Genomic DNA, 20,552 nt, shown 5'->3' with positions numbered 1-20,552 from the left:
GAATATAGTCAAAATGTCTCCACCAACCAGCGGTCGGAACACAACCCCTTTCAGGATGCTAATTAGTTCTGTTAAATGACAACAGAAGGGACAGGCAACAAGAACCATTAGTCAAAGAGGGGAGGGCTAGTTCTTCTCTACCGGGTTACATTGGGGCGCTACCGGAACTGATCGAATTGGTAGTCTACAGTGTTTCTGGATGTTTCAGACTGAAGCTGGGGTTAGCATGAGAGCAGCACCATTTCGTAGCTCCGTCGTGGCCATTCCGCAACCAATCATGGCAGCCGCTCTTTATCGTTATTTTGGGCGGGGTGGGTGGCGGAGCCGAGCTGTTTTGCAGCCATCATTGTGTGGAGTTCAGTTCATTTCACTAGTTTTGTATTTGTCATGAGGGGTTGTTCCTAATGTTTCTATTTTAGCGAGGTCAAAAAGAGATCCCATTAGTGGCCTACTGATTTTGCTCGATTCCTTTTCTTTTTTTTTTACACGATTTTTCGTTATCTGCAAAGACTAAACAGAGTATTGCGACTCTGTGTTTGTTTGTAAATAGAGAATGAACCAAAGAGAACCAATTCTAAAACAGTAAATACTTGGATAACAATCAATCAAATGGAGAGAGAAGCAGGCACGACGTATTACAACGGGGGCAAAGGCCTGCGTTAACTACCCTTCACTATGTGCAAAGAGAGAGTACTCCTAATAGAAATGAGGGGGGGGGCACCATTCAAAGCAGATCAGTGTGCATAAACATGAAAATGTTTTCACTTACCACGTACTTGACATTCGACAGCTTATGATATTTGCTATTAAAAAAACATTGAAATTCACTGAAAAAACCATAGGTTATAGACCATATATAGTTAGGAATTAGCATTTACAAAACCTTGAAAATTCACTGAAAAAACCATAGGTTATAGACCATATATAGTTAGGAATTAGCATTTAAAAAACCTTATTTTACTCACACAAAACCATTGAAATTCCATATATAGTTAGTTGCACTAACTATATATCGCGCACCCGCAATCCACTGCTGATGATGTCACATATTACATCATTCATGACATGGTCAGTGACATCACTGATGACATCACTGATGACATCTCAAATGACATCACTGATGACATCACTGATGACATCTCATTTGACATCAATGACCACATCACTGATGATATCATTCATGTGACAATACAATGCATCTCCTCACATTTTAATATAACCTCTGTTTCACCCAGTGTTAAATACAGAGTATAATTTTTGAAACCATTGACACACCAATACTAGTTACTACATACGTACTCACTGATTCCTACGTCTACACACACATTCACTCATTCCCCCATACAATCATTCATATATACAATCACTCATCTTTACAACACTATCATATGCACTCATACACCTATACAGACACTCACACTCTGCCACTCATCCATGGAGTTACTCACACACCTAGTCAGTCCTGTAAAGAATCAATCACACTTCCATTTTCTTGTCTATACAGTTAAACATAGAGCACCTTAATATTTCAAACATATACTAACACATACTTACTTTCTTATACAATCATTGATGCAAGTACACATTGATCTGCACAGAGTCACACACCTCCCAGCCAGCCACACACACACTCAGTCTCCCATACAAATACTTGGACAATCAATCAATAACCCATATAGTTAATCATATAGCTACTGATCAACACATGCAGCAGTTTACAGAACAACAGACATAATGATGCACAAATTAAGACAGTTTAGTCACTAACCCATGCACTCAGTGAGACACATTTAATCACTCACTCATACATTCAGTCATGCACCTACTAAATCCTTCGTCCAGACAGTTATACATCTACTCATTCTTCAATATGTAAAACATATTTAAACTTTACAGAAACACACAGTCACTGGATGATGTCATCAGTGATGTCATCAGTGATGTCATTTGAGATGTCATCAGTGATGTCATCAGTGATGTCACTGACCATGTCATGAATGATGTAATATGTGACATCATCAGCAGTGGATTGCGGGTGCGCGATATATAGTTAGTACAACTAACTATATATGGAATTTCAATGGTTTTGTGTGAGTAAAATAAGGTTTTTTAAATGCTAATTCCTAACTATATATGGTCTATAACCTATGGTTTTTTCAGTGAATTTTCAAGGTTTTGTAAATGCTAATTCCTAACTATATATGGTCTATAACCTATGGTTTTTTCAGTGAATATATATATGCATGCTCGTGGGGATGTCCAACAAAACAGGAGGCACTCAGGCACACAAGAGCTTTTCCCCAATAGCTTTTATTTGGTCAACAATTGCTCTCGTCAGTCTATTCAGCATCGGGCTGCTCATCTGAACGTGTTTCGGGTATCCCCCTTCTTCGGCGGCATTACAGTCCGTGAACACCATTGGAGTCCCACCTTCCCTATTATGCTTGATCGCACACCATGATTGGCTGCTCAATTATGAGTCTGTACGTTGCTCTATGGGTAGTGAAGTCCTTCTTAAAATGGTGCCCAATATTTCATGCATATTTAAAGCTCTCCAAGAGCCCCGGAGACAGCACATTGTAAAATCCTCCTTATGTGCCCCACAATGGAGCCACTTACTTCGTGACTTCGTGGCCTTCTGCTTTCTCAAGTGGTGCCTCTCAGCGGCAGGACAGCAGCTTCAACATGCATGCTCGTGGGGATGTCCAACAAAACAAGAGGCACTCAGGCACGCAAGAGCTTTTACCCAATAGCTTTTATTTGGTCAACAATTGCTCTCGCCAATCTATTCAGCATCGGGCTGCTCATCCGGACGCGTTTCGGGTATCTCCCTTCTTCGGCGGCATTACAGTACGTGAACACCATTGGAGCCCCGCCTTCCCTATTATATTAAGGACTGCAACTCCCAGACTGCAACGTGTGACTCATGCAGAGTGGACCAATCAGGACCCACGATTTCACATATTAGTAAGCTGCAGTCCTCCATGCCTCTTTTGACCGCTACTGCCTCTGAGGAAGAGTTGATCTCAAAACGCGTCAGGCAGCGGTCTGCTGCTTTTTAAAGGACTGGATAATGCGAGCTGTTTGTACCTAATAAAGGCTTGATGGGGAACAAGCGATTTGTGGCTCGAGTGCTGCTCAATTGTTGGACACCCCAGTGAGCGTGATATATATATCATCTTCTAGTATCTGCTATTAAAACACATAGCAGATCTTAGACATAATACCCATTTAAAACTTAGTTGGGATGCCATGGTGTACCTACTTTCTTCTACTATATATTCCCTTGATGATGTGCTTGCATCTCACTTTAAGCAGACAGACCAATTTTTATCACAAATCATAACCTAACTGTTGATGTAAAAAAAGTACATATATTAAACAGTTACTGCGGCCCCTAAAGAATATTCATCAGATATGTGCAAAATATATCAGAGTAGCTGCAGTATTTTGATCCAGTACTTATATGCTTATACCCCATATTTTATATGTTTATAAAAACACCTTGGGAATATATTAGCTAAAGTGCAAGTGCAAAACGCAGTTCCTCATATCAGTCATATTGGGTTATCGGATGCCATTGTTACATAAAGTGCAAAATGCCAAGAATAAATAACATAAATAAGAAGCAAATCAATTGAGTTTAATAGTTTTATTATCTGTACGTATCTTGCAACTAATAATTTAGTTTAAAATCCGCTACTAAAAAACCTGACTCTAAAACACTCATAAAACCCAGTAAAACCAAAAGTAAAACTGGGTAAAAATGAGGCTAAAAAAGATCAAGTTAAAAAGAATGGCTAAAATTTACAAGTGCACAACTCTTTCCAGAAATTCATGAGAGAAGTGTAAAAACTTTTTTGAGGCATAGACAGATCACCTTCATAAAAAGTTGTGGAGATCCTCTCCTGCATTGAGTCCATTGGGCATTTTAGTGTCAAGTAGCAGAATGTATCTGGACTCCATTTGGCAAAGTTTCCTTTTCCTGTTTCCACCTCTATGATGTTTAGGTACTGCATCTATAACATAGTAGCTTAAATCATTTAGGTTATTCTGATGTAATGATTTATAATGTCGTGCTACTGGATAACTGCTATCTGAATTGACTATGGCACGCAAATGCTGAAGTATACGCATGTATACTTGTAGTTTTGAGCTGCCTACATATTTCATTGCGCAAGAACACTCAGGAACATAGATAGCATAGTCAGTTCTACAGGTAAACAGCCCCCTGATCTTAATAGGCATATTTTCAAAGGTATTCATTTATTCAGATGTATTGGTACCAATTTTACAGGCCCTGCAAGAGATGCATTTAAAAAAAAACTACTCTTTTAGATAGCCAAGTGCCTGTATTGTCAACCTCAGGACTGGTTTTGACCAGAGCATCCCTCATAGAGGAAGCTCTTCTGAATGTAATCTAAGGGAGATCTGGCACTAATTGTGACATAGTCACATCAGTTTTGACTAAGGGCCAGTTTTTAGAAAAAATATTTCTTAGTTGTTTCTCTTGGCTGCTAAACGTGGTTATTACTCTCACTTGGTTTGTATTCTGGGAAAGTGAAAAACTACAGATCCCAGCATGCATGAAAACTAAACAACCACCATCACAGCAGGCACACCGGAGACCGAGTAGTCATGTGAGCGCGCAGAGGAGATTTAGTGAGCCTTGTAATTGTCCGCCCGACACGGTCTCTGAAGAGAAGCAACACTGCTTTGAAACGCGTCAGGCCAGGGACTGCAATCAGGGAAGAGAAATTGAGGGCCTTTGTGGTAAAGACATAATAATATATATAATATGTATAGGTTTCAGCCATGTTATAGTTAGGAATTAGAATTTAAAAAAACATAGAAATTCACTGAAAAAACCATAGGTTTCACACATGTTATAGTTAGCTGGACATTTCACTTATACAAAACCATTGAAATTCCCCGTTATAGTTAGTTCAGCTAACTATAACTCGCGCGCCCTCAATCCACTGCTGATGACGTCACATATTACATCACTCATGACATGGTACATACATATATATATATATATATATATATATATATATATATATATATATATATATATATATATATATATATATATATATATGTGTATATGTATGTATAAAACATTAAACATCACTGAGATATTCACAGACAATATCAATAAAAACCAAATATTCTTGTTGAGTTTCTTTTGGTTGTTTTTTATTATTCTCAAGCAGTCAGAAAAAGCGAACACGTGCTTCGCGCTCCACTGGGCTTCTTCAGGGCTTGAAATTTTGTAAAGTCCTGTTATTCTTTTACTTATTTCACAGGTACTTGTTTCTCTAAAATCTTAGTATACCATGTATTCCATCCTTCTCATCGTCCATTCTAACTCCTGTTCTTTTGTTTAATGTTCTGGATAGGTCCCCTTGATAAGGTCATTTGAGATGTCATCAGTGATTTCGCTGACCATGTCATGTATGATGTAATATGTGACGTCATCAGCTGTGCATTGCGTTCGCAAGTTATAGTTAGCAGAACTAACTATAAAAGAGGAATTTCTATGGTTTTGTACGACTGAAATGTCCAGCTAACTATAACACCCCTGAAACCTTTGGTTTCTTCAGTGAATTTCTAAGGTTTTTTAAATACTAATTCCTAACTATAATGTGTCTGAAACCTATGTTTTTTTCAGTGAATTTCAAAGGTTTTTTAAATGCTAATTTCTAACTATAACGTCTCTGAAACCTATGTTTTTTTCACTGAATTTCAAAGGTTTTTTAAAAGCTAATTTTTAAGTGCCATAATAGTTATATCTATTTTTTGCACTGATTTTCTACAGTTTTTTAATAGTTTTTTTTAAAATATTTTATTCATTAAATAAAATTATATATTTTTCATAAAAATGGCAAACAAATTCTAACTGAAATATTGTTGAATTTTTTTGTTTAAATTTTTTATTTAATACATTTATATAATTTTCTTTATTATTATTTTTTTCAATTTTTTGGGGAGTCGCGCTCCCAAAGCGCCCCCATCACAATGGGAACACGGATTCTAGCCGCCATTTCAGAAAAGTCGTGAAGGATCCGCGTTCAGTGTGGGACGGCTGCGTGTTTTTCAGTTACGTCATATACATTTAATATTACGTGATGTGCGCAATTGGTATGCGACCGGTCCGCGATTCCTGCCCCTGCACATTCGTAACACATGCGCATTACTGTATGCGACGCTTGTGCGGTGCTGGGTCCCATGTAATGTCATATACGTGCTGGTGAGCGCTCGTTGCTCGACTCTCGCAAACATTTTTTATGTCTAAAATGATATATATGTATCTTTAATATACATATTAGGGCAAGAGATTATCTAAGATACTTATAAAAATAATATATTTGTACTTATAATAAACTTATATTACTTTGAAACATATTTTTGCGAAGTCGCATTGGGTGTGTGCTACGTGAGCGCAGGGTGCGTGGATCCCATGTGACCTCAAAAAAAAGATTTGATTGGTTCATAACATTTCCCAGTTTAAGTATTGAAGTACCCCACCCATTTAAATCATTCTTGTTGGAGCATCTTTAGAGAGACATCTCTTTTCCATCAAGAACCCTTTTTTGCTTCTTTTTTTTTGGTTTGGTGTTTGTCAGGAAAGATCTTCTGAAGAAGAATTTTTGCAGGAGGCACTACATCCTCAAAGGCCTGAGTGTATTGTGTGGAAATTCTTCACTTTTCCACCAGGGGAGAAAAAGGTCAACGCAAGGAAGGTGACATACAGAATTTGTCAAAGAATGCTGTCAAGATGCAGTGAAAAGAATAATTCTTGTGGCACTGCCTCCAAGTATAAAAATCTAAGAACCATAAATCCTCTTAATCTGGCTCGGGAGGAATGTAGGCAGCTGCTATGAACCACTCACCTGCTGTCCCAAGTACATCTGGAGCGTCATCAGCCACACCTGCACCGGACATTAGGCCAACATTTGCCTTCCTTGAACAGCACTGTGTGAAGTGCAAAAAATGAGTATGCTTCGGAGAGCAGTCGGTGGATGCAGTTTGTGCTGCGCAACGCAACCATCGCTGTTAATTTTTTGTTTTCTTTTGTTTTTTGGATTCATAAATATTTCCAGAAGTTTCCTGTTTTATTTTTTTTGTTCTTTTTTGAAAAAACACCAACAAAAATACAAAATTGTTATTAGAAAAAAAGAAGAAAAAAAAAGTTCATATCAGAACTACCATATCTGGTTAAAGAAAGAACTATATTTGAATGGTAGTGTGTGAAAGTTTGATTGAATATATGTGTAGAGCATGATTGACTGAAAGAATGCATTAGTAGTGTATGGTGAATTTGTAGATGAAGATTTATGAGGAAGTACTGCAGCATGACAGTACAAGCTTTATAGCTGCATTGCCCTGTGGCACTTCCGAAGCACAGGGATGTGACATATGTACATAAATATGTTGCAACTCTATGCTTCTGTCTGCACTGCCGCACAAAGTGCAGCCATGTGGTGACACAGGCAGCCTTGCACCATGGTGGGGAGATTGTTTTTTGTGCAGGAAGGGACACTCTCCTGCACAAAAACAATCAGTAAAGGCCTTTTCTTCTTTCAATGTATGCCGTGGATTGCAGCATGCATTGAAGGAGAAAAAAATGAGGATAAATGAAAACATCTCCTCTTTGTGCCTTGCTACACTAACTCTAGGATGCCTCAGCATTCACACACATCTGCAGATTTATGATTTCTCATGAATCTGGAGATGTGTCTTGTTCTATGAGTGTTGCGTGGGAACATCCACACCAACACATATGGAACACCCCTTCAACGCAAAGTGCTTTCTATGAAGGGATTGTATTTACAAGGAGAAGAAAAGTTAATGTGAAGGAGTGTCTGGCGCCATCACTACGTTACAAAAAGTGTCATACTGGTGGTGCAGGGTGCTTGTAAATCTGCCCCATAAGTTCTTAGATATTGGCAGACAGATCATAGTACTGGTTGGATGATTGAAGAATTGCTTGAGAGTGACAGGATGTGTCCTACGTTGCATGGGTACTATTTCAGTATTTAATGGAGTGGACCAATAGTATGTATCTAGTTAGAGATTTGAAGGGATTATGCACATTATATTGTATGTGTACTTGTGTTGGTGCCTAAGTAATTTTATAAGAATACCAGTAGTAACTGGAATGTTGACAGTGCTGCAAACAAAGTGAACACTTAATTTATAAGTGCTTACGTATTGATGGAGTAATAGGATAAGTAGATATTGGTAGATAAGTGATAAAAGAATTGCATGGGACAGACTGGACGATTTCTACACTATATAAGTACTAAATGGGTATTTAGAAGAGTGTATGAATAATATCTAGCTACTTAGAGGTCTGCTTGGATAGTCGACAACATATTATAGCTGTACTTGTGTTACTAGCTAGGCCATTCCATAAGTTCATGACTAGTAACTACAATAATTACAGTATTACAAAGAGAGTGTATAGTGAATTTATAAGTGATTAGGTATTGGTGGAGTAATAGAATAAGTAGATAGAGCTGGATGGGTGAATGGAGAAGTGCATGGGACAGACAGAACGAATCCTAGACTGCATAGGTACTAAGTACTAACTGAGTGTTTAAAAGACTGTATCAATACTATGTAGCTGATTAGAGGTCTGCATACATAGTGCACAGATTATTGTAGCTGAACTAGTTTTTCTGATTAGGCAATTACGAAGGTACTTGACTAGTTACTAGAATATTTTCACTGCTGTAAAGAGAGTACATGCTGAATTTATAAGTGCTTAGGTTTTGGCAGACTGATAGGATGTAGATAGTGCTGGATGGGTAATTGAAGAAATGCATGGGACAGACAGGAGGATTCCTACACTGCATACGTACTAACTGAGTATTAGAAGAGCGTATCAATAATATGTAGATGCTTAAATATCAGCATGCATAGTGCGCAAAATATTGTAGCTGTACTAGTGTAACTGGTAGGCCATTCCTTAGCTACATAACTAGTAAGAAGAACAATTTCAGTGCTGCAAATAAAGTACATGTTGAATCTATAAGTGATTAGGTATTGCAGAGTTATAGCGTACGTTGATAGTGCTGAATGGGTGATTGGAGAAATACATGAGACTGATTCCTACATTGCATAAGTATTAACTGAGTATTTAGAAGAGTGTTTCAATAGTATGCAGCTGTTTAGAGGTGTAAATGTAAAGTGTACAAAATATTGTACCTGCACTGCACCTGCAGGCCATTTCTTAAGTATATGACTAGTAACTGGAGTAATTTCAGTGCTGCTAAGAGAGTGTATGCTGGAATTATGAGTGCTTAGGTATTGGTGAAGTGATTGAATATGTAGATAGTGCTGGATGGGTGATTGGGGAAGTGCATGGGACTGACAGGAGGATTCCTAGATTGCATAAGTTCTACTTTACTAAGTAGCTGGCTAGAGGTTTATATATATAGTGCACAGCTGAATGTAGTAGTTCATTGATAGTGTTTGCATTACTTAATCTTACCTTGACAGTAGTACATATCAAAAAATGCAAAACATTTTTTTAGGTTGCTTTTTATAATTTAAATTTCTTAAAATTCCGTACTTTAGAATTAGGATCTGTGAAAGAGCAGAAAAAATACAGTTATAATATATAGTATATATTTAACAACACAACATAACATAATTTTAACATTATAAGAATTATTTAATTTGCCTTTTTTTACTGTTCTCAGAATATATTGAATTTCACTACAAAGAGTTATTTCGATGTTACTCATCACATAACGGCGGGCAAACAAAACAATCAATAAGATTGTTTCAAAAACCCAAATCTGTGTCAAAAATATTTTCAATATAGTCAGCTATATTTGCACATGCCATAAAAACAATATCCTTAATAACATACCATATAATACAAATCACACATATATAACATGCTTGTTTATAAGAGAATTTTGTTACTGCAATATGAAAGAACTAAAACAATAATTCAATCAACAAATCTTTATAATTTCCATATACTCTAAATGATGTTCTTCAAAAATATATGCTGTGAGAATATCCGAGAAAAAGTGCTTAGTTGATATTAATACCTTTCCTATAGGCCAAATGGTATTCCTGAAATCCATTATACTAACATTGTCCAATAGTAATCGTATTAATACATTTTAACATATTCCTAATAGACTGAATTATATTCTTAAAACTTTGGCTTTAAAAATATTAGGTAGGAATTCGGTAATTTATAAGGCAAACGATGCTTGAAAACCAAATGTGCATTTATCAATATGTCCATCCTTTATTGCATTTTAAATAGACAGTGTACTGTCCAGATGTTGTAGAAGGACCATCATGAAAAATAATTGTTACAGCCACAAAAGTTCTTCATGATATTGATAGTTGACGTGCTACAAAATGTGTTATTAAAGTTTCCAATTTTCTTCCATCAGCTGTACAGCGTTGTATCATTAAGAGTATATATTGTCCAAATCTTTGTATAAATAATGTTGATAACATTTCTGATTTGCATTGGCTACACTCTATGTTTTGATTTGCTGCTTTAACTAGTCTGTTGAAAGACACTGTTTTACAGTCTGGTATTGTCAAATATATGAATCTTTCAGAGTCTATGTTAGTAGAAGAAGTAAACATACCATTTTCACATTCATGAGCCCATTTATAACGAAGGTCAAAAAGTCAAAAACATTATAAATTCCTGAGCATCTTATTGAATATTCTGTGTAAATTGTGAAGAACCAGAACATATATCCAAAAGATTCGGAATATCAGAAATACTTTGTATTTTCCTTTTATCAGTTCTCAATTTTTCATAAATACAATCCAACAAGGAACAAATCTTTTTTCACGATTCTCCATTATATGCTGTTGCAAATTTTCTAGAAAAAAAACAACATTGACCACTACATTAGCATAGCAGTTGATACCTGAACTATTTTCTAACTGATACGCGACAATCTCTTTAATAATGTATTTTTTCATTTTGCTTGCAATCTCAACATTAGCTTGATATTTTCCTTCTCTATAACTTCACTACAGATATTCTCATATCTTCTTTTTCGACCTACTACATGCTTTTCATATGCAGGATATTCACCTAAATTGGGAGCATACACTCTTCATAACCGATTATACTCTTTTACGCAGTTTGCAATCCAGATAAAGTTCTGACTCGGACAAAGCAACATATGCCATGCCCTCTTTAAACACAGTATTTTCAATGTTCACCAAAGCATTATCTATACTTAAACTTTGAGATTTATGAATAGTCACTGCATATGCCAGGAAAGAGGAAACAGTTTTCTATGAACATATAAATCTTTAATAAGCAAAAAATGAACTGAAAAACAACCAATTTGTTTTACTTCTTCAATCTCATCAAATTAGATTTTTAAAAATTCAATTCCATCTCTATTTTGTAAGTATGGGCTAAATTTGTGAATTCGCGTGAAAGTGAATTTGCGGTCCCCAAATTTGCAAAAAAAATGTGGGCGTGTTTGCGGGCCTTTTTGCATGTTCGCAGGGCTTTTTGCGTGTTCGCGGGGCTTTGTGCGTGTTCGCGGGATTTTTTCAGTGCGGCTACCGCGAGGTTACCCTTGCGGTCATACAGGGGCTAGTTGCATGCTCGCGTTGTGCAATTGCGTGTTCGCGTCTGTTTTTGCGTGCTCGCAGACAAAAAGTCATGCGACCAAGCAAAAAAATCCGCAAGCTTGCGAATTGCGTTTTTTTTTACAAATTTGCGCAATTCGCTGAATGCGAATTTGTCAAAAATATGCAAATTCCACGAGCAGAACGGATTTTACGCCCAAGCTTACTAGTTTGATAATTAACAAAATCAACAACTTTACCCATTGCTCCGTCTACATAAACCTTTTTCCACATTCAATTTGTCCTTTTTCCACATCCAAATTACACCGTAAAATTACCCAACGGTTTACGCATACATATCAATTATTTTCTAAACCAGCAGTTTTAGATAAATCCAATTTTTTTTCCCATTTTTCCGTCAAAATAAGACTGATTCCTTCATGCTCTATTTTATCAATGGCTTCCATTTTTATTATTTGTTTATTTTCTAGCTTCAAACGTTCTTAATTGAATAGAGAACACTTGTGCAGTGATGGCATTAAGCAGATTATAGATTTATTTTGAGTAATTTTTTTATATATTTTTTCAGGAACTATATTTTCATTTGGAATCAAGTTTGTAAGTAGTCGACTTTGCAAAGCTTGTTTGCCACGTCTGTCAATACTCCAATTCTTATATTTTGAAAAATAGTTCCATAATCAGCATCATTTGCCTGTCGCATATTTTTAATGAGTTCTTTGTATTCAAAATATGACCAAATGTTAACGTTTCACACACTTCCCAAAGACTTTTTGGTGTCTTCATGTACAAGTGTTTTAAATACTGGTTGTCCTTTTACGGGATTAAGTTACAGTAGATCTCCAAAAACTATCACATGTTTTCCTCCAAATAATGTATTCTGTTTTAAGAATTTGCTGCATTCTTAAATGCACAAAAGCAAGCATTAAGTTTAGGACCATGCTTACCTTATCAATAATGAGAAGTTTCATTTTTTTTAGAACTCTTGAAACTTCATAGCAAGCTTCTCCAGATAGTTTGTTATATTCCAATTTATTTTTATGCTCTACAGGTAGCATAAGTAAATGATGTAATGCAATTCCTTCAATGTTGTGTGCTGCCAAGTGAGTTGGAGCAGTTACAACACAAGATAAATGTGAGTCAGTTGTTTTCTGTAGATAACTGGTCAATACTTTAATTAAGAAACTTTTTCCTGTTCCAGCTTGACCACTGACATACATTTGGATAGGTTGTATTGATGGACATGTGCATTCTTTCTTTTCATGAAGAAATCCAAGGTCGATCTGTTGTCTCACTTGTTGATATATTTCTTTCTGTTCAACATTTAGTTGTTCTTCCAAGTTTCCTAAGTCCATAATATCTCCTTGAGCTTGAGGCATTGCTGTTTCCACTTCGTTCATGGCGATTGCCGCTTCATTTTCAAGAATCGGTTGTCCTAGTGGATCTTGACTCAGTGGAGCAGAACTTTGACTGCCTGGAGAACTGTCTCTAGCAATCTCAGCTGCAATAGTAGCTTCTTGATCAATTTCATTGTTCTTTTTTTTTTTTAGAACAACATGGACAAGTCTTGCAGCAGGTAAAGGTCAGGGATGGTCCCCCGTCACCTGATCGCTGGATGCTAACAACAGGTCGTTGTTGTTTTAGAAACCCCTCGCCCACCTACCTGGTAGGTGGTATGCTTCATGATCGGGCCCAGCTGGATTACCGAGTGCAATCCAGTTGTGCTGCAACGCATGTTTACAGCGGAGCGGGATTTTGTGTGAAAGTGAAGTGCTATGTGAAGTGAATTTATATGTTAAAAATGCCTATAGGAAATACCCTTATAAAATTTTTAGTAGACGGTTCCTATGGCATGGGTAAAAAACATAGGTGGGATATATATGAGGTAAAAATGTGCCTCTATATCCATATGCGAGGTGTAGGTCGACTAGTTTCAGCCTTCTTCAATAGTCGTGAGGCTTTCTTCAGGACCATAGGTGGTATGAGTGGCCAAAAATCTTAGGCGACCACTGTGGTGTGTTTTATCAGCACACACCCTAAAGTGCGCTGTGTATGTGGTGGATCAGCATACTTACAGATCCGGTTCGTAAAGTATCTGAAAAGGAAACAATAAAAGCCAAAAATGTTCATAATAAAAACGGCTTTTTTTGTGCATGTGGCAAACAGATGATGTCCAAATGGTGAGACCTGCTTATTCATTGCATCATGCATGTCCAGAACAAGTGAGGCATGCATGGGAGGTAGCTGTAATAAACCATGCGTGGCTACAATGTGCCAAAGGTGTGTTCGACATACTATAAATGAATGCTGCATGCTCATAACGTGCCTATAACCATAGACTATTCGCTTATATGGCACATCAAGTGCCATATAAGCTAGTTACCTAGTTCGTGGACCGGGACCCGCAGACAAGTCAGCTGCAAAGGGCGTCCATGACTTGTATCCGTAAGGGAATGCGTCGTGGGTGTGCGGGGACACGTGGTCAGTAAACGCTAGACTACTGCCTTCATTACGTAGCGAACCTCTTGATCTGAGTGGTGGCCCCAGCAGCGCTAGCGAGCATGTGTGTTATCTTTCGGAGAACTAATGCAGAAAACTTTATTGAACTACGATATGCAAGCAAAACAATGATGGTTGTTTAGAGGCATGGTAGAAAGGGGAGTGCGTCGGACGAGTAATGTAGTAAAGGATGACTCTGGCGGCGCAAATTCGTATGCGTGCCATATGTAAAACGGCTCAAGCAGTTAACGTGGTTAAATTACTAGTGCAAGTATACCATTGCCAATTTGTTGTAAAGTGGCACAGTTCATGGAGACGTGCATAGGACGAGGATGAATGTACCTTACTGTAGTATTTAATGACTATCTCAATGGAACTGACAACTATCTTCATAAAAGTTATTTGTTAAACTATAGGGACACGATTCTGTGACTACGTGGTCATTGATTATCATAGGTGAGCGGCTACTCAGTGTAAATATTGTATTAATAAGAAAGATGTAGGTGACTACTCAGTAGTGTATCTAAGATTTAAATTTGATAATACTACCATGAATGGAGAAGACTACAGTATACTCTCTGGGAGGGATGTAACAGGGCCTGTAACGTGGGTCTGCAGTCTATACACCCAACGTTGTTCTTTCTCGAGGAGAGCGTTCTGTAAGTTATGGGAATGGCTCTCCAGTTGCTCAATAACTACCCAACTCACATCATTTGTAGTGTGACCAATGTGAGAAAATGGTCAGTCAATTTTGTAGTGTTGCGCTTACACCCGATGTTGCTTCTGTACTCGCAAATCCTGTTTTTAATTTTTATGGACGTCATGCCAATGTATCTCTGATTGAATGGACATGTTATCATGTAGACAACGTTGGCTGAGTTACAATTAGTGTGTTTCCGGATGTGCCATATTTTGCTGGGTTCAATATTCAGATCCTTCGTGGTTTTAGTCAAATGGCACACGCTGCAGTTTCCACAGGCAAAGTGGCCAGTGATATTAGGTAGTCCCCAGGCATTGAGGACTCTGTTGTCTCTGGCAATTTGTGGTCTGGGGCATGTGGCTACCAGACTATCTCGTAGATTTTGCGATCTTTTGTAGGACAATAAAGGTTTTTCCCATTGTAGTTTGCCCGATGTAAGTACAACGACCTGTTGTTAGCATCCAGCGATCAGGTGACGGGGGACCATCCCTGACCTTTACCTGCTGCAGGACTTGCCCATGTTGTTCTAAATTATATTTCTGGGGAAAAGGACAAGCACCACGGTCTGTTCCTCACTCTCCTGTTGTAACTTTGTTCAATTTCATTGTTCAACATTTTTAGAGAATTTGGAAAAACTGTACACTCTATGCTATCTTTGTAAGCATTGAAGGAATCTTCATAGCCCTGAAAATCTCCAAGTAATTCCAATTCTGTACGCCACGGTTTGAAGAGTTGCAAAAGTGCTTAATAGTAAAATTTCATTTTATCAGGAGTATCACAACTCAGTTTTCTGTGGTTAATCAAATTTCCTTTCCTTTGTTTCACCAAACATCCTTCGGAACCAATCACTGCATATTTTCCTTCATTTATGTTTTCTGTAGTATTCCTTTAAAAAGAGTAATATTGCAGTACTTCATAGAGACATACTTTCTTAAGATGAAGACTTCTATTTGGATAATATGTGTCCTACAAGATTTGGTTTGACAATATCTGAACTTTCAGGTTCTTTTTCTGCTAAATATTCAATTTCTTGTATAGATTTAAGAACTCGATTTCGCGTTGAAGTAAGACCTAGACTCACCCAAATGATTCTTCTACATTTTGAGTATAAACTTGCAGATGATAACCGATCTGAGCATTCATACGCTCCAATTTCTCGATGGGACATCTTCAAACTGAAACTGTACAATTTCTTACTAAGACTCTTCTCGTGAGAAATTTCTTCCCACATTTCTTTCAACTCCGTCTTTTCTGATTTTGTTATGTAAGATGCCACATACCGGGCAACATCAATGGAATTATGCGTAACATACTGGATATCCATATTAACATTCCACATTGAGAGAATAACTATACCTCTGTAGACACTTATTAAAACTACTCTCATCACTAATACTGTAACTCAACATATATATTTCCAATTTCAAATCAACACCTACAATTATGCACTATAATACCAATGTACATATGCACACATTAAAACAATCAGTCATAATCAGCAAACCCTATTGCAAAACACACATAATAATATACAAACTGTATATTAAACAACATTTAAACAAATTACAAAAAACTGTAATACATATTTATTCATTAGAAAATTATATTTTATGATTAAAAACAAAGGCACCACACAGAACAACTCACAAATTAATAACTCACCTTTCATATTGATTTATAGATTATGAAGTATCTGAATCACACACCAGATTTTCTTATGCACACAATTAATGTATTGCACTGCTCTTAGCAAAACTAAAAAATGGCAAACTTCCCTCTCATTCTGCACACATATACATTTAAATATCAAATCACATTGCTTCCCAGATCAGTTCAAATTCTAAGACACATTTCTATTGGTAACACATATCAACCCTTGCCAACTGACCTCTAACTGAACCATAATTGCTTCTGGAATTTTTGAGAGTCGCGTCTGCTCTGTGCACCGTAAGCGATGGAACCGCGAATCCAGACAAAACTTCAAATGTATATGACAAATAGTTTTACCATTTATTTTCATAACACACCACTTTTAACTATACCAGTGACTTGGGAAATCTTACTACAATTACATATTACTGTAATATTCATAAGAAATACACATTTTAATGCCACACATAACTTCCAACCCTACCCCCATGCTGCTTACTGCCTGTTACCATAGTAACAGTTCATGGAACACTCAACTGAACCCACAGGTCACAAGTTCAGCACACAATGTTGCAATTTCAAACAGCAAGTGTGCTTGACTTTCCAAAGTACAAGCTTTTCTTATCTAATGTAGGTTTTTACTAACCAATAAGAAACATGCTTTTTAAAGACAGAAACATGCACCCTATTTTTCAGTCTATAATGTTCTCAATCAACCAATCATTTCTCTTTCTCTTCTTTTTTAAAACTGCATCTTGTCCACCATTTTAGAAACATCTTATTTTACAAACTGCCTATTTCAGCTACAGACATCTTCTGAGTGCATCCAGACATCCCTTCAAGATGCTTAGAGTGTGGATTGTGGGACATAGCTATATTTTCTGGTGCAAAAGGTATGATGAAAGCAGAGGTATTGACAAAGACCTAGCTTTGCAAAATGTGAACATTAAATGGATTGGACAGAGAGGAAAAAAGTGGTACCAATTTATGCCATTGGTTGCATCCCTTTTGTATCTCCAACACCCTGACCTCATAATTGTGCACTGTGGTGGCAATTTATTTATTTATTTATTTGTGGGTTTGTACCGTGCTTGAATCGACTCCCGAAGGAGTATCTCTGCGCCCAAAGCCCGTGACAGATGGAAATAAAGAGCTAGAACCTAAGTGAGATGCTAATACTGGAGCAGAAAAGTTTTCAGCCTTTTCCTGAATGTTAAGTGGTCTGTACACTGCCTAAGAGAAATAGGGAGGTTGTTCCATAGTCCTGGGCCTACGGAGGATAGGGCTATGCCCCCGTGTCTTACCTTTTTTACCAAAGGGACCTGCAAAAGTAGCTGGTTGCTGGAACGAAGGGTGCGTGCTGGGTTATAGGGACACATTTTTCGGCCAGATACGAGGGGCCCAACCCATGCAAACCCTTATGAACCACGCAACAGGTTTTAAATTTGACCCTTTGGCGGATTGGTAACCAATGTAATTTTTCCAACTAGGGGCGTGATGGGGATCTAGGAGGGGCATTTAGAACCAACTTTGCAGCAGTGTTTTGTACCACTTGAAGCCTGCTAAGTACACCCTCATTGGCCGATACCAGCAGCCCATTACAATAGTCCAGGCGGCTGAGCATCAGAGCCTGGACCAAAGTTTTTCTGGTGCTGTCTGGAAGAAGGGGGAACACTTTATGGAGTAATCCGATAACGTGAAAGCAGGACCCTACTGTATAGTTTGCATGGTCCTTCAAGGATAGGTCTTGATCCAATCGCACCCCCAAGTTCTTCACAACTTGTTTAGGGCAAGGGGCGGAGCCTAAATCAGAAGGCCACCAATCCGGTGTCCACAGCATTTTGGCTTCCCCAAAGAGCATAACCTCCGTCTTTCCTACATTGCACTGTAGGAAATTCGAGGTCATCCACTCTGAGACCGCCTTCATGCCTTCAGAAAAGGTCTGTTTAACCGCAGGGGTGAGTGATTTAAATGGGAAGAGGAGCTGAGTGTCATCAGCATATGACACTGGGATGAAACCAAAAGCCCCTGATCCTGGCTAGATGTTAAAAAGTGTAAGGCTCAAGCATGAGCTCTGTGGCACCCCCTTTGTGATCTTTACTGGGCAGATCGAAATGCACCCATGTTAACGCACTGTGTGCGGCCGGATAGAAAGCTCCTCAACCAGGCCAGTGCCGATCCCTCGAGTCCAACCTCTGCCAAGCGTCTGAGTAAGATGTTGTGGGATATAGTATCGAACGCCGCCGATAAATCCAATAGCACCAGAACCACTGAATGTCCTTTATCCAAGGTCATGCGAAGATCGTCCGTAACAGATAGAAGTGCGGATTCGGTGCTATTATTTGGCCTGAAGCCGGACTGAGAATAGTCCAGACTCCCTGTATGTTCGATAAAGCTCGACAGATGTAAATTGACGTGCTTCTCCGTTAGTTTACTCAGGTAAGGAAGGAGAGATATTGGCCTGAGGTTGGACAGGTCAGTCCAGGGGATGGTGGTATTGTTCCGGATAGGTCTCACCAGTGCCTTCTTCCAATCCTGTGGAACTTGGCCCTCAGATAGCGAAAGATTGACCAAAGACTGGATCACAGGACCAAGCACCCCACCCACCACTGGCATGACTCTGGCAGGAATGAGATTAGATGGACAGCCAGCCACACTTGATTTGACCGATAAGGTCCTCAACCTCCTCCACAGAGACAGCCGGGAACTTAGTCAGCATGGTGCGGCTGGTATCCCTCTTTTCCTGAGGTGGTTCAAAAGGCTGACCCATAGATAGACTAGAATCAGAGAGTTTATCGTAAATCCTGTCTATCTTATTAGTAAAATAGAGGGAGATGTCATCGCATAATTGTTGCGATGAGCAATGACCTAGCACTTTGACTGGGGTAAGTCTGGAAATGCTAATGAAGGACACATTTTCAGAATTGATGTTACTTTTCCTCCAAACTGCCCTTGTCTACTCTAACATATGCCAAAGACAGAAATGGAACTGGTTCAATCAATTATGTCCACAGATTGAGAAAGTTAGGAAACATGTAAATAAAGCTGTTTCAGCTTATCTCAGAGATTAAAGGATGGGGTCCATTTACAACAACAATCTGCGTTTTAATATAGATGGCATCTGCAGGAGAGATGGTGTACATTTCACAGATGAGGGTAACAGAGTCTTTCTCAACAACTTTAGACTCTGCATAGGTTCTTACTTGTAGGTACCAAAATCTCCCAATAAACACAAGGGCTCTTTTTAGAGCCACCCAAGATCCAAACATATAAGCTTATATTAAAAAAATATGAATTTTTTTTTGCTTGGAGTCACGCACCCAGTGCGTTCACACCAGGGCGCTGTGCTAGGAGATGCGCACCCAGCGTGTTCACACCACGGGGCCGCTGGGGTCACAACTCCAAATTTTTCCATTAAAAAACTGCCTCCCACAACTAATTTCTATTCTCCCTGGGGACCCCATCCCCGGGGCCTATGTACTTAGATGGGGACTGTGGGGGGAGCCCCAATGCCCCCCATTGTCCCGCCGGGTCACTGCGTCCTCCGGGAGCCGGCATTGCTTTTCCACATGGTGAGCTACTAACATGCAGCTCCCAGTGTGGAAAAGCAATTCTGCTTTGAATTTTAGAAGAGAGAGGAGGTTTACCTGCTCTCTCTTCCAAAATCCAAAGCAAAGTTTGCTACAGTAGGGCAGGAGACGTCCTTTCGCCCTCCTGTTGCAAACAGCAGTGTCCTGGGGTGGGCACCCCGGGATACTGCAGGAGCAGGCCCTGGGAGGTGGCGGTCCCCAGGGCCATCAAAGGCTACGGGCCCTCTCACAACATTTCAAAAGCCCCGGGGAGGTGGTGGTCCCCAGTGTGTGTGAGGGGGCTCGATCCCCCAACACAGGTTAGTTATTTTTTTTAAGAGACAAGCCCCGGAGGGTGGCGGTCCCTGGGGCTGTGGGGGTCCGTGAGCCCCCGCAAATAATTTAGGAAACCCCTGGGTGTTGGTGGTCCCCGGAGCTTGGGGGGCCTTGGAGGCCCCCCACCCACTTAAAAATCAAGCCCCTGGGGTGGCGATCCCGGGGGCTGGGGAGGGTCTGTCTGCGCCCCCCAA

Source organism: Lissotriton helveticus, chromosome 3_2 (assembly GCF_964261635.1).
Source record: "Lissotriton helveticus chromosome 3_2, aLisHel1.1, whole genome shotgun sequence".
Classification (NCBI taxonomy): domain Eukaryota; kingdom Metazoa; phylum Chordata; class Amphibia; order Caudata; family Salamandridae; genus Lissotriton; species Lissotriton helveticus.
Note: the sequence above shows the minus strand (reverse complement) of the source record.